The 16,521-nt window shown below is 39.8% G+C and overlaps 1 protein-coding gene across 1 annotated transcript in view; it reads right to left on the bottom strand.

The window, feature by feature from the left end:
* The window catches only part of LOC128699005 (prickle planar cell polarity protein 3-like), a 358,728-nt gene that overhangs the window by 22,066 nt on the left and 320,141 nt on the right, over positions 1–16,521 (bottom strand). The gene's annotated exons all lie outside the window — the stretch shown is intronic.

Raw genomic sequence — 16,521 nt, 5'->3', positions numbered from 1 at the left:
GTTGGATGACATACGAACAACTGAGGAGGAGGTGAAGAAGCTCTTAAGTGACCTTGACACCTCAAAGGCGATGGGACCGGACATCTCCCCATGGGTCCTTAGAGAAGGAGCAGAGATGCTGTGCGTGCCTCTAACCACAATCTTCAACACATCCCTTGAAACTGGGCAACTACCTGAGAAATGGAAGACAGCTAATGTAGTCCCCATATTTAAGAAAGGAAACAGAAACGAGGCACTAAACTACAGACCTGTGTCTCTGACATGTATTGTGTGCAAAGTCATGGAGAAGATTATCAGGAGGAGAGTGGTCGAACACCTGGAAAGGAACAAGATTATAAATGAAAACCAGCATGGGTTCATGGAAGGCAAATCTTGTATCACAAACCTCCTGGAGTTTTATGACAAGGTAACAGAAGTAAGACACGAGAGAGGGGTGGGTAGATTGCGTTTTCCTAGACTGCAGGAAGGCCTTTGACACAGTTCCCCACAAGAGATTAGTGCAGAAGCTGGAGGATCAGGCGCATGTAAAAGGGAGGGCACTGCAATGGATAAGGGAATACCTGACAGGGAGGCAGCAACGAGTCATGGTACATGAAGAGGTATCACAGTGGGCGCCTGTTACAAGCGGGGTCCCACAGGGGTCAGTTCTAGGACCAGTGCTATTTTTGATATATGTGAACGACATGATGGAAGGAATAGACTCTGAAGTGTCCCTGTTCGCAGATGACGTGAAGTTGATGAGAAGAATTAAATCGGACGAGGATGAGGCAGGACTGCAAAGAGACCTGGACAGGCTGGACATGTGGTCCAGTAACTGGCTTCTCGAATTCAATCCAGCCAAATGCAAAGTCATGAAAATTGGGGAGGGGCAAAGAAGACCGCAGACAGAGTATAGGCTAGGTGGACAAAGACTACAGACCTCACTCAGGGAGAAAGACCTTGGGGTGACCATAACACCGAGCACATCACCGGAGGCACACATCAACCAAATAACCACTGCAGCATACGGGCGCCTGGCAAACCTGAGAATAGCGTTCCGATACCTTAATAAGGAATCGTTCAAGACACTGTACACTGTGTATGTTAGGCCCATACTGGAGTATGCAGCACCAGTCTGGAACCCACACCTGGTCAAGCACGTCAAGAAGTTAGAGAAAGTACAAAGGTTTGCAACAAGGCTAGTCCCAGAGCTCAAGGGAATGTCGTACGAGGAAAGGTTAAGGGAAATCAGACTGACGACACTGGAGGACAGAAGGGTCAGGGGAGACATGATAACGACATACAAGATACTGCGGGGAATAGACAAGGTGGACAGAGATAGGATGTTCCAGAGAGGGGACACAAGGACAAGGGGTCACAACTGGAAGCTGAAGACTCAGACGAGTCACAGGGACGTTAGGAAGTATTTCTTCAGTCATAGAGTTGTCAGCAAGTGGAATAGCCTAGCAAGTGAAGTAGTGGAGGCAGGAACCATACATAGTTTTAAGAAGAGGTATGACAAAGCTCAGGAAGCAGAGAGAGAGAGGACCCAGTAGCGATCAGTGAAGAGGCGGGGCCAGGAGCTGAGTCTCGACCCCTGCAACCATAATTAGGTGAGTACACACACGGTAACATCACACACACAAACACGGTAATATCACATACATAAACACACTTGGTAATATCAAACACACACGGTAATATCAAACACACACGGTAATATCAAACACACACGGTAATATCAAACACACACGGTAATATCAAACACACACGGTAATATCAAACACACACGGTAATATCAAACACACACGGTAATATCACAAACACACACGGTAATATCAAACACACACGGTAATATCACAAACACACACGGTAATATCAAACACACACGGTAATATCACAAACACACACGGTAATATCAAACACACACGGTAATATCACAAACACACACGGTAATATCACAAACACACACGGTAATATCAAACACACACGGTAATATCACAAACACACACGGTAATATCAAACACACACGGTAATATCACAAACACACACGGTAATATCACAAACACACACGGTAATATCACAAACACACACGGTAATATCAAACACACACGGTAATATCAAACACACACGGTAATATCACAAACACACACGGTAATATCACAAACACACACGGTAATATCAAACACACACGGTAATATCACAAACACACACGGTAATATCAAACACACACGGTAATATCACAAACACACACGGTAATATCACAAACACACACGGTAATATCACAAACACACACGGTAATATCAAACACACACGGTAATATCACAAACACACACGGTAATATCAAACACACACGGTAATATCACAAACACACACGGTAATATCACAAACACACACGGTAATATCAAACACACACGGTAATATCACAAACACACACGGTAATATCAAACACACACGGTAATATCACAAACACACACGGTAATATCACAAACACACACGGTAATATCACAAACACACACGGTAATATCACAAACACACACGGTAATATCACAAACACACACGGTAATATCAAACACACACGGTAATATCACAAACACACACGGTAATATCAAACACACACGGTAATATCACAAACACACACGGTAATATCACAAACACACACGGTAATATCACAAACACACACGGTAATATCAAACACACACGGTAATATCAAACACACACGGTAATATCACAAACACACACGGTAATATCAAACACACACGGTAATATCACAAACACACACGGTAATATCAAACACACACGGTAATATCACAAACACACACGGTAATATCAAACACACACGGTAATATCAAACACACACGGTAATATCACAAACACACACGGTAATATCAAACACACACGGTAATATCACAAACACACACGGTAATATCAAACACACACGGTAATATCACAAACACACACGGTAATATCACAAACACACACGGTAATATCAAACACACACGGTAATATCACAAACACACACGGTAATATCAAACACACACGGTAATATCACAAACACACACGGTAATATCAAACACACACGGTAATATCACAAACACACACGGTAATATCAAACACACACGGTAATATCACAAACACACACGGTAATATCACAAACACACACGGTAATATCAAACACACACGGTAATATCACAAACACACACGGTAATATCACAAACACACACGGTAATATCACAAACACACACGGTAATATCAAACACACACGGTAATATCACAAACACACACGGTAATATCACAAACACACACGGTAATATCAAACACACACGGTAATATCACAAACACACACGGTAATATCACAAACACACACGGTAATATCACAAACACACACGGTAATATCAAACACACACGGTAATATCACAAACACACACGGTAATATCACAAACACACACGGTAATATCACAAACACACACGGTAATATCAAACACACACGGTAATATCACAAACACACACGGTAATATCACAAACACACACGGTAATATCACAAACACACACGGTAATATCAAACACACACGGTAATATCACAAACACACACGGTAATATCACAAACACACACGGTAATATCAAACACACACGGTAATATCACAAACACACACGGTAATATCACAAACACACACGGTAATATCACAAACACACACGGTAATATCACAAACACACACGGTAATATCACAAACACACACGGTAATATCAAACACACACGGTAATATCACAAACACACACGGTAATATCAAACACACACGGTAATATCACAAACACACACGGTAATATCACAAACACACACGGTAATATCAAACACACACGGTAATATCAAACACACACGGTAATATCACAAACACACACGGTAATATCAAACACACACGGTAATATCACAAACACACACGGTAATATCAAACACACACGGTAATATCACAAACACACACGGTAATATCAAACACACACGGTAATATCACAAACACACACGGTAATATCAAACACACACGGTAATATCACAAACACACACGGTAATATCAAACACACACGGTAATATCACAAACACACACGGTAATATCAAACACACACGGTAATATCACAAACACACACGGTAATATCACAAACACACACGGTAATATCAAACACACACGGTAATATCACAAACACACACGGTAATATCAAACACACACGGTAATATCACAAACACACACGGTAATATCACAAACACACACGGTAATATCAAACACACACCTTAACATCACATACACGAACACACACCTTAACATCACACACACGGTAAGATGATAAGGATAACTAGAAAGTTATTTTCTTATCAAAAACCCGTACTTAGGAGAGAAACGTTAATATAACGTTTCGGCCTCTCCTGTAACTTTTGGTCCTTTCTGGACAATGATCCAGGACGGGGCGAAACATCGCCATAAGGTTCCTCGAGTGTAGGCTTTTAGTAAATTATTTCAGCCACGGTATTATGACGTTTTACTCTCTGATGTTCCTTTTATAAAGCATATATAGTAAAACGAGGGTACAGAGTATAACGCAGATATACTGCACATTAAAGGCAAAAAATACTGGCAGTGATGCATGTACATACACCAATATACAGAGATTTTAATATTATTTTTAACCCTTTCATACTATTGCCTTATTTTTACCATTTATAAATATTTTTACCTTTTACAATTTTTCTTATTAACTGTTATTAAAGTTAATAAGTAATTTTACTTTTATTAATATCTATTTTGCCAAATTTCCCATTTAAACACTGTTATAAATCCCTTATTATCTTTTTTTCACAATCTTACCAAATTTTCCCTTTATTCCCAGTTTATAAATATTATGTTAGTGTATGTTCCTATTACATTATTGTTCAATTCCTTGTACTATCTTTTACTAGCTAGCACCAACGACCTCACACACTATTTTCTTTTTAGTGCCATTATTTGCTCAGATTTTATGCTACAAGTCAAATCTTACTCCTAGATTAATTTTATTTCATAGTTACTATCTATCCATTTAATTTTGCTTACCACTACTTACTTGAGTACCTTTATATATTTTCTCATGAAATAGTTCCCTACTTACCAATACCTTGTACTGCCCTTTATTCGGTAATTATTTTACTCTTAGTTTTAATAACAATTAAGTATTTTTCTTTCCTTGTTCATATAGTCACATTTGTTAAAATAATTAATGTGCTAATTAATGTGCTAAAGTGTAATACTTTCATTGTTCCCTAGCTCCTTTATTTTTTTAGCTGTATAATATTTATTTTGTCTTATTCTTAAGTGCAGTTATAGATTCACTATAAATCTTATGATTACAAGCACTGATTCTGATACCAACCTCTTATTAAATGACTTAAATGAATCAAACAGCAACTGTAATTACTACACAGCAGAACAATCAAAGGCACTTCTCAGAGCCAACAACAACATAACTGTCTTTAACTACAATGTCAGATTTTTAAGCAAACATTTCGATGACCTCACAGCATTACTAAATTCTGTGCAAGCCAGTATGTCCATCATTACTCTCACCGAAACCTGGCGAAAGCCAGACACTACAGATGTCTACACCATTCCTGGTTACACAGCCATACACAACTGTAGGCCAGACCAGCAAGGGGGTGGCACAGCCATATACTACTCAAACCAACTGGAGTGTATCAATAATACTTGCACAAGGGTTGAACATGGGGAATATATAATAGCTAAATTCAAATCTAAATACCTACAAAAACCTCTCACAGTGATAAACATCTACAGAGCACCACAGTCAAATATTAGCCATTTTAGTGAAAAACTAGGAAGCATGATAACTGATGCACACATGAAGAAAGACCACGTACTACTCACAGGAAACTTCAATATAAATCTCCTGCAAGACCAGGACCCACATGTAACTAAATTCACAAACACTATGAGCAACTGCTTGTTGCTACCAACAGTAACAAAACCTACAAGAATCTCTGAGACTAGTGTCTCCCTATGAGACCACATCTGGACCAACACCATATCCCCTTTAAAATCAGGCATAATCACAGATAACACCACAGACCACTACCCTACCTTTCTCATAACCACTCTAGGTAAATTACCACAAGAGGCAGCCATTAATACCTTCACAACAGCAAAGACAAACATTGACTGGCAAACTGAGCTAGAAATCTACACAGATATTGACGAATGTATTAATTATCTAAAAAAAAAAAAGATCCAATCCCTCTATAACAAGCACTGCCCTAAAAACAACTAAACAGATCACAGCCAAGAGACTGAACAGTCCCTGGCTAACACCCAGCATCCTCAAATCCATAAATACAAAGCACCTATATGAAAAACAGTACAGAATGGGTCACATAACCAGAGACCAAACAAAACGTTACTCATCAGTCCTAACCAGCCTGATAAGGGCAAAAAAAATGTATTATGAGAACAGATTATTCAACTTAAAAGGTGATATAAAAAAGATCTGGAAAACCCTGTCTGAAATTCTAGGAACAAAAAAGATATCGGGAAACAGAACCATCAAACTAACAAAACCAGATGAACCCCTACTCACACCGACTGAAACAGCAAACAGACTCAATATTTTCTTCTCCACCATAGGAAAAAAAACTTGTGGGTAAAATCCCAAGCTCAAATACCCCACCTAATAACTACCTCACTGGCACCTACCCGAACATACCGTTCCTAGCTCCGACCAACACTGGCACCTACCCAAACACACTGTTCCTAGCTCCGACCAACCAAACAGAAGTCTCACTTATTATCAACACACTAAAGAACAAGACAGGAGATTTAAATACCTTACCAGTGCACTGAGTTTTTACATAGTGTGAGATAGACACAGGAAACATCAAAGAGTGATCTGTGCCTTGTGTTATGGTCATGTGTTCTGTTGAGGTTGGTAAGAACTTCGAGGGGAGGGTTTCTATCTGAGTTTAGTGTTCTATATATGTAGTAGGCACAATAATAAGTATGGATGTTCTGTGCGGTGAGTAAGTTTAGAATTTTGAATATTGGTGGAGTGTGCTGTCTGGAGTGGGAATTTATTATCATTCTGACTGCAGCCTTTTGTTGGGTAATTAATGGTCTGGGGTAATTTATTGTTGATGAGCCCCATGCGCACATTCCATAGGTGAGAATGGGGTAAATGAGTGAATGATATACGACCAGGAGAGCTGATTGTGGAACATAGTACCGTATCTTCGATAGTATGCCTACGGTCTTGGAGATTTTCTTGGAAATTTGCTGTACATGTGTTTGAAATTTGAGTCTATTATCAAGGTGGATTCCTAAGAATTTTCCCTCTGTGAGCTTTGTGACAGGTGAACCGTTTATCATTATGTTAAGAGGGACATCTGTAGTTCTGTTTCCAAACTGAATGAAGTAGGTTTTCTCAATATTGAGAATCAGCTTGTTAATCATCATCCAGGTAGATATTTTCTGTAATTCAGTATTTACAGTACTGGCTAGAATGACTGGGGTTGGGTGAGAGAAGACGAATATTTTGTCATTTGGTAGGTCGTTTATGTAAATGAGAAAGAGAAAAGGCCAAGGACACTTCCCTGTGGGACACCAATTGTAATTGGTTGTGTGGAAGAGTTAGCTCCATTTGTGTACACATACTGGCTAAGGTATGACTTTAGGTAGTTGAGGAGTGCCCTCTTATACCATAGTGTGAAAATTTTATGTGCAACAAATCATGGTCAACTGTATCAAAAGTTTTACGTAAATCAATGAATATTCCCAGTGCGACTTCTTTTTTCTCGAGTGCAGTGTATATTAGTTCTAGCATGTGTATAATAGCATCATTCGTATTTTTATTAGGCCTGAGCCCAAACTGACAGGTGTTGAGTATGTTGTGGGAGATGAGGTAGGAATATATTTCGCTTATGAACTAATTTTTCAAATATTTTAGAGAGAAGGCGTAAGATGGATATTGGCCTATAGTTATTCAAGTATGTTTGATCTCCTCCTTTATGTATCAGGGTGACCCTCACTATTTTAAGAACTGTAGGGAAGGTAGTGGATTCGATGGATTTGTTGAAGAGTGTTGCAATGATTGATGACATTACTTGTATATAAAGGGATAAAAGGCCCCAAAAATTGGAATTCATTACCCGTGAATACAAAAGAAACTGTTTATCAATTTAAAACTCTTCTTAAAAACCACTTACTCACCCAAAACTAAATACACAGTACTTTACCTACAAAATTAACGAATCGCTTTCTACTGCCTCAAAATATTATTAAACACTGTGTTGCTCCCCTAGCCTCAGAACCCCATAATTAAATGCTCAAAGATCAATAAATATTGAATAACTGTATTTCATAAATGTATAACTCGTGACCCTATCAAACTGTGTTTAATTGCATTACCTAATAGAATAATATATTCTCTTGAATGCACAGTAACTCATCTAATGACCATATGAGTTGATTCTGCACTACAAATCATTGATTTTATTCGATTTGATAGGATTAATAAATTGTATGACTACATACAGTAAACTTTGTCAATGGTCCAAGTCGGACCGAAACGTCGTCGTAAGCTTCTCTCTTTTATGTGCGGGTTATTTGTGTATCGTTCCAGTCACGGTATTGTGCCTTTTTGTTATTTAAATACAGTAAATTGATCATTTTGTTATATTATACATTGTAATACTACAAATTTATACAGCTATAATGCTTCATAAATGAAATGTTCAAATTTCATTGTTTAAAATACTCACTTGTACTTACTGTAAATTGTTTACCGTAATTTTTACCAAAGAATCTATCATTGCTTAGTTAATCTTAAGTTAATTTTAAGCTGCCCATAATGCTCTGCATACAAGAGCCTTTTGGCATGTACACCCAACTACTATAATTCTTTGTACAACTATGTATCATGTCCTAATAAACTATATTATATTATTTTGTTAGTAAGAGTGAGAGAGAGAGTGAGTGAGAGAGGAGAGTGAATGAATAAAAGCAAGAATGAAAGATGAGATCTTTTAAAGAAAAAAAATGAGAAACAAAAGGTATTAGGGGAGGAAAATAACGAGATTTTGTGATGGTAAGAAGGTATGGGATTTATGGTGTGAATGATGATGGTGCAGTATGATGATGGAAGACGAGAAGATGATGATGATGATGATAGGGAGGAAGAGGGATGATGCTCATTAAATGCTACATGTTGAACCATCATCAACGAACAACATAACGCTATCATCAACGTACACATAACACAAACCATCATCAATGTACACATAACACAAACCATCATCAATGTACACATAACACAAAACCATCATCGATGTACACTTAACACACCACCATCATCAATGTACACATAACAACACTATCATTGATGTACACATAACACAAAACCATCATCGATGTACACTTAACACACCACCATCATCAATGTACACATAGCACATCATCAATATACACATAACACACCATTATCAACATACACATAACACACCACCATCATCAATGTACACATAACACACCAATGTACACATAACACACCATCAATGTACACACAACACACCATCATCAATGTACACATAACACCATCATCAATGTACACATAACACACCATCATCATCAACGTACACATAACACACCACCATCATCAACGTACGTTCTCCTTCCCAACATCGTCATTCATGTTAAACAAATAACTAATAAATTTGATTACCATTAACAAAAGTTACAAAATGTTTAAAGGAACAGTTTAGAGTAACAGTTCAACTAAGATACTGGCATCAACAGTTTAGAGTAACAGTTGTTAGGTAAGACACATATGCAACAGTTAGGTATCTTTATTTCGAAACGTTTCGCCTACACAGTAGGCTTCTTCAGTCGAGTACAGAAAAGTTGATAGAAGCAGAAGAGACTTGAAGACGATGTAATCAGTCCATCACCCTTAAAGTTTTGAGGTGGTCAGTCCCTCAGTTTAGAGAAGAGCATTGTTCCAAAGTTTGAAACAATATATTGTTTCAAACTTTGGAACAATGCTCTTCTCCAGACTGAGGGACTGACCACCTCAAAACTTTAAGGGTGATGGACCGATTACATCGTCTTCAAGTCTCTTCTGCTTCTATCAACTTTTCTGTACTCGACTGAAGAAGCCTACTGTGTAGGCGGAACGTTTCGAAATAAAGATACCTAACTGTTGCATATGTGTCTTACCTAACAATCTGTCGGTATTTTATGCCATTTCAATGTTCAGAGTAACAGTTCAACTAAGATACTGGCGTCAACAGTTTAGAGTAACAGCTCATGTGGAGAAATTTTCTTCAGGAGGGGGGGTATCAGCCCCTTTCAGTCCTGAGGGGCCCAGCATCTTGTTTACTGCTACAGCAAGTAATTGATCCCAGATGCAGTACGAGTATGCGACATGGTCAAGCGACCGACGCTCCTTGCAAGTCCAGTGTTGCAAAGTGTAGTTTAATAAAAAGACAGTCCATCTCTTACCTTAGCAGGACAATTAAGGAAAATCCTGCTCCCACTTTATTACCATGGTAAAGATAGTGTACATTGTTGTCTATGCTTAAGACAGCAAGAATCAAACATTCTGCTTTACTTCATGGAGGAAGTGGCAAGGAAGCAAAAGTACTAGGTCAGCTTTTCCTTTATGTGCTAGGGGCAGTGACGGTGTAGGAGGCTGTGGCGTCTTCAGATTACTTTTGACTCTACTGAGAGTCACACTAACGCCAGGATAACCAACAAACACTGATCCGTGCGTTAGTGTGAACGAAGTGTCTCATAAAACACAATAAACACTTACAGAGAAGTGTGATCAGCTTCTTCAGTGATAAGATTGTGAACAATAAAGACAAATCTTGTGGAACATAGTGTACCAGTGTGCGTATTCCTAGATTATGGAAGACGTGGACATCCAAGGACACTTCAGCTTCTATCAAGTCACTGATACCTGTCGAAGGTGTGAAGAACACCATAGCTCATGCTACAAGAGCAAGGTGGGCTATAGATTTCTTGTAGTATGGGGGACTGCACAGCTCTTGAGTTGCAAGGAGTTTGTAATTAACCTATAGTCGGCAGTGAGGTGCGGACTTTTGAGTCCACACAAGTACGTAAGTCAGCCATCAGTGAATGAAATATGCTGACATAACACCCCCTAGGGGTAATTTATGATTAACCTAATATTCATTTACAGCCCGTTGTGAAGTGGATGATACAACAATTCAAAACCTCTGCAGGGGCGGCTGTGTGGACGATTTGTTGTCTTATCAGCTAAGTATTCTCTATATTTATTCAATCTTAGCTGGTAAACCCATTTCTCAACAGTTCAACTAAGATACTGGCGTCAACAGTTTAGAGTAACAGTTCAACTAAGATACTGGCGTCAACAGTTTAGAGTAACAGTTCAACTAAGATACTGGCGTCAACAGTTTAGAGTAACAGTTCAACTAAGATACTGGCGTTTAGAGTAACAGTTCAACTAAGATACTGGCGTCAACAGTTTAGAGTAACAGTTCAACTAAGATACTGGCGTTTAGAGTAACAGTTCAACTAAGATACTGGCGTCAACAGTTTCATTATTCGTGAAGCAGTAATAATGTTAGTAAAGACTTCCAAACAGGCGAATAAGAGGAAATAAAAATAGCACATGATAATTTCGATGAGAGTTAAAGACTAGTATATAAGAACGAGACGAACAGACTAGTTGAGAAAATAAAGCACGAGCCACAAAGTTGACCTCTTTAGTTTTAGCTTCATATCTTAATTATGCATCCTAAGTGGAACGTGAGAAGCAAATGTTTACTTAAACAAGAGGTGGAGACGCAGAGAAGTTAACAAAACTGATAATTTGTACGTGGAATTGCGGCAGATGCTGGGAGAGGATGTTTTACTGGTGATCCTGCATGAATGTGTTAGGAGCTGGGTAGCACTTTATACGTAGGTTGAGTGTTTAAGTGGGTGTTGGAAAACTACTGTTTTATATGTGGGTCAGGGAGAACCCCAGTTGGTCAGTAGGTCGGGAAACAAGAGCCAAGAATGCGTCAAATGAATGAGCATTAGGATCATATACTCACTGAGAGTTCACTTTAATCTCAGTTTTAGGGATTAAAGTATTCTTGACTGATGGTGAACAGGTTACATGCAGCCTTTTGCCACAATCGTTGCTCTCAAGCATGTGAAAACTACTACCTTATACAGTTTAATTATAATTGACTATCCTCACTTCTTAACTCTAGACTGAGACCTGAATGTAGCATGCTTGTGTATGAAGCTAGGCACAGATACACACAAAATGTTAAGAAAGAGATTATATTTAAGCTTCTGTGGATTCGTTTCTACATAAACCTTCAAGAGCATGACAAAGTGAATAACTTAGGTAAACAAGCATTAAATAAAGAGAACATTGGTTTCTCAAATAAAATTTAAATAGTCAGAAAAGAACTAGCAGACGGTCTGAAGAACGTAGAACAGATCGACACCATGCCCAGCCCTTCTAGGGTAGGGTAGGTGCCTGAGCCCGAGCCCTTAGCTCATAAGATTGTCATTCCCATTTGCCCCCTTGGGGCGGGGATGGCAGACCAGAGAGGCTTAGCTTGTGGTTAGGCCTAGGGACAGTTGGTCCCAAAGATAAGGAGGTACTAGTGCCTCCTCCCATGGGAGACTTAGGTCTCAGACACTCCCTAAAGAGGGAGCCAAGGCCGGGCCACCACTTGGAAAAGGCCCGGGCCGGGAGAATACCGGCGAATCTTTAATAATAATATAACGTAGAACAGTACAGATAAGAACTAGCAGATGTGCCAAGTTCAGCATATTTATGGAGAAAGTAACAAGGTCTGTAGATCACAAGATGATGATAATGCTAGACTAAGGCTAGGCTGTAAGTATCTCTGGCAATATGGTTTGTACAGACATGCCAATGACATCAAATGCAAAGTGTTTGGACAGACAGGACCAGCCACTGGAGCATTATGTCTTAGTGTCCAAACATCCAGCCTTTCAGAGACACCTCCATGCAATCCCTACAGGATATGGCAAAAATTTCATTGTTAATAATATAAAAACTATCCATATTTTTCGTCGACTAGATAAATGATTTTTTTTCAAGAAACTACAACCCAATAATGATAAATGTTTTAATGGGAATAAGATGCTTAAATATTTTGAGATAGTAACTATTGTAATGCTTAAATATTTTGAGATAGTAACTCCATATTGTAATGCAGTCATCAGATATATGAAGCCACTGTAATACATAAAATGGCTGATATTTTTTAATGTGTAATTATGCCCAGTGGAATCTGATAGACCCATTGTGACGTCTGGAATCTTGCTTTTGTGCTATCGCTCACAGGATGAGCTGCGGGGGCACTACAAACTACCAGCACAGGCGACACAACTACTTGATGACTCTCGTGTGGTCGACAAGTTTTTGATTAACTAACTAACCGACAGGAGGACTGAGTGAAGACAACATGGAATTAATCCAGAATTTACAGTGAGAGGCTGTAACACAACCACAAACAGCAGCCAACACAGAGCGGCCACACGCACACATCTCTCACAGGCTAAACGAATTACTCGGACTACTGATAGAGGAACCAGCTTAGGAAGAACCTGAGGCCTCTGGAGAACGGTGTCTACAATTCGTAGGGAAGAAAGAGCTTCTCTAAACTCCCCTACCCCCTTCTCTACCTACCTCCCTCCCTCCCCTCTAATACTACCTACCTCCTCATCCCCCTTCTCTAATTAAGAGAAACATCCCTTACCCCTAGCACGTAGGTCTTCAATCAACCAGCCTCTCCACACACTGTCGAGTTACAGTGTTTGCTCAGGGGGACACTGCTCACACACCAGCCACCTCACCCCTATCTCCACATCCATACACACACAACTATAAAATCTCACACACACACAACTATACAATCACACATACACAAATATACAATCACACATACAAATATACAATCACACACAACTATACAATCTCACACACAATTATACAATCTCTCTCTCTCTCTCTCACACACACACACACACACACACACACACACACACACACACACAGAGTAGTCAGTAAGTGGAATAGTTTGGGAAGCGATGTAGTGGAGGCAGGATCCATACATAGCTTTAAGCAGAGGTATGATAAAGCTCACGGCTCAGGGAGAGTGACCTAGTAGCGATCAGTGAAGAGGCGGGGCCAGGAGCTCGGACTCGACCCCCGCAACCTCAACTAGGTGAGTACAACTAGGTGAGTACACACACACACACACACACAAAGACGGGATGTTCCAGAGAAGGGACACAGACACAAGAGGTCACAATTGGAAGTTGACTCAGATGAATCAAAGGGATGTTAGGAAGTATTTCTTCAGTCATAGAGTAGTTAAGCCGTGGAATAGCCTAGAAAGTGACGTAGTGGAGGCGGGAACCATACATAGTTTTAAGGCGAGGTATGATAGAGCTCATGGGGCAGGGAGAGAGAGGACCTAGTAGCAATCAGCGAAGAGGCGGGGCCAGGAGCTGTGAATCGACCCCTGCAACCACAAATAGGTGAGTACACACACACACCTATATAATCAAACACAAAAACACTCACACTTGTCTCGATAATGTTTTCGTTTCTATAAACCATTTGAGAGACGGAATAAAAAGATCTGCATATGTCTGTGGATTAGGTAAAAATCCTCTTCAAAGTAAACAAAAATTCTTCATTTGGAAAACCTTAGTAAATGGTTTGATGACTTCATGGAATTCAGCATGGTAATGACAATATTGATGGTATATAATATCTACAAGCTGATGAATAAAGGACTGACCACGTTGTAACAAGGCTGAGGGACTCTACTTTTCATGTACTTTAGAAGAAATTGGAGAATTTTCCTACTCCCAGAGCCGGGGCTTGGGCCAGGCTTGTCTGGTGCTGATCACCTAAAAGTTACGTCTACAGTGTTATATTCGATTGACTGAAGACGCCTGCTGCGCTGGTGAAAAGTTTCGTAAATATATTAAAGAGTTACACATATTCATCATAAGCAATCAGAGGCCACGTGAGTCATATTCATGATACAACACAGAGCATAACAAACAATAATAGACAGTTATAAGACACCTGAGGATGGGAGGTAATAAGGTTTGATCCGAAGAAGAGAAAGGTAGCTCAGTCATTGGATCAAGAGCCCCTCAAAATCGAGCATCCTGAAGAATGCCTTAGGTGAAAGAAAGCTTCTCACAACCACTTCCTTATTATGGAAGAGCAGACATTGTGGAAGGCGACATAATAAGTGGAATGACTGTGTGTGGAAGCGGGCATCGCTGTTCAATTTTGGTCTCCCAGTTACATATAAAACAAAGATATCCTGTAGAGAGAGAGTACGAAGAGGAGCCACCAAGATCACACCATCACTCAGAAACAAAACCTTATGAAGGAACTCGAAGCATTGGACCTTTCCTCTCTTACAACACGAGTAGATAGATCTTCAAACCTCTAAGATACTATCTTTGACACTCAGAGAGCTATCTGAAGTACTGAATGAGTCCATAACTAGAAAGAATGGCATGTAATTGTCAAGTAGATGCCACACAAAATATGCACAAAAAATTTTCCAAACAGAATTGTTGTAGAAATTGGAATAAAGTACCTGCTAAAATTGTATACCTGAAGATAACGCAGTGCTCTATAAAACACCAAATAGAAGCAAACTGAAGTCAAGGGATTATTGACGTATGTTCAGTAACTGAATCGGGACGATCAGCTGACGAGGCAACCCAGTTAATAATAGTAGAGGTAGCAGAACCACTGGTACACAGAGGGTAGAATCACTGGTACACAGAGGGTAGAATCACTGGTACACAGGGGGTAGAACCACTGGTACACAGGGGATAGAACCACTGGCACACAGGGGATAGAACCACTGGTACACAGGGGGTAGAACCACTGGTACACAGGGGATAGAACCACTGGTACACGGGATAGAACCACTGGTACACAGGGGGTAGAACCACGGGTACACAGGGGGTAGAACCACTGGTACACAGGGGGTAGAACCACTGGTACACAGGGGGTAGAACCACTGGTACACGGGATAGAACCACTGGTACACAGGGGGTAGAACCACGGGTACACAGGGGGTAGAACCACTGGTACACAGGGGATAGAACCACTGGTACACACAGCTATGAGTGGCAGTGCAGTAACACCAGTAGTTAACACAGGAGAAACACTAAGGTTAGGTTAGGTAAGATTTATCAGGAAACAGGACAAGTGTTTTCTGACGCAGATCTTGGTCATATGATGACCCACACCTGGAGTTTTTGGTCATATGACCGAGGCCTTCCGCTGGCTTACCAGTCCACCCCTTTAAAGATTAGGGTTATGATTATAACTCTTAAATAATACAGTACTAAGTAATCAGTGGTAGTTGTACGTGTCCTTTATTCAGTTCCATCTCAAATGTTTTTTTTTTTTCACATTTTTTCCAATATTATACGGTACATTTTTCTCACTGTTGTC

This window comes from Cherax quadricarinatus, chromosome 55, assembly GCF_038502225.1.
Source record: "Cherax quadricarinatus isolate ZL_2023a chromosome 55, ASM3850222v1, whole genome shotgun sequence".
NCBI classification, from domain to species: Eukaryota; Metazoa; Arthropoda; class Malacostraca; order Decapoda; family Parastacidae; genus Cherax; species Cherax quadricarinatus.
This window is presented reverse-complemented; position numbering and strand designations above follow the sequence as displayed.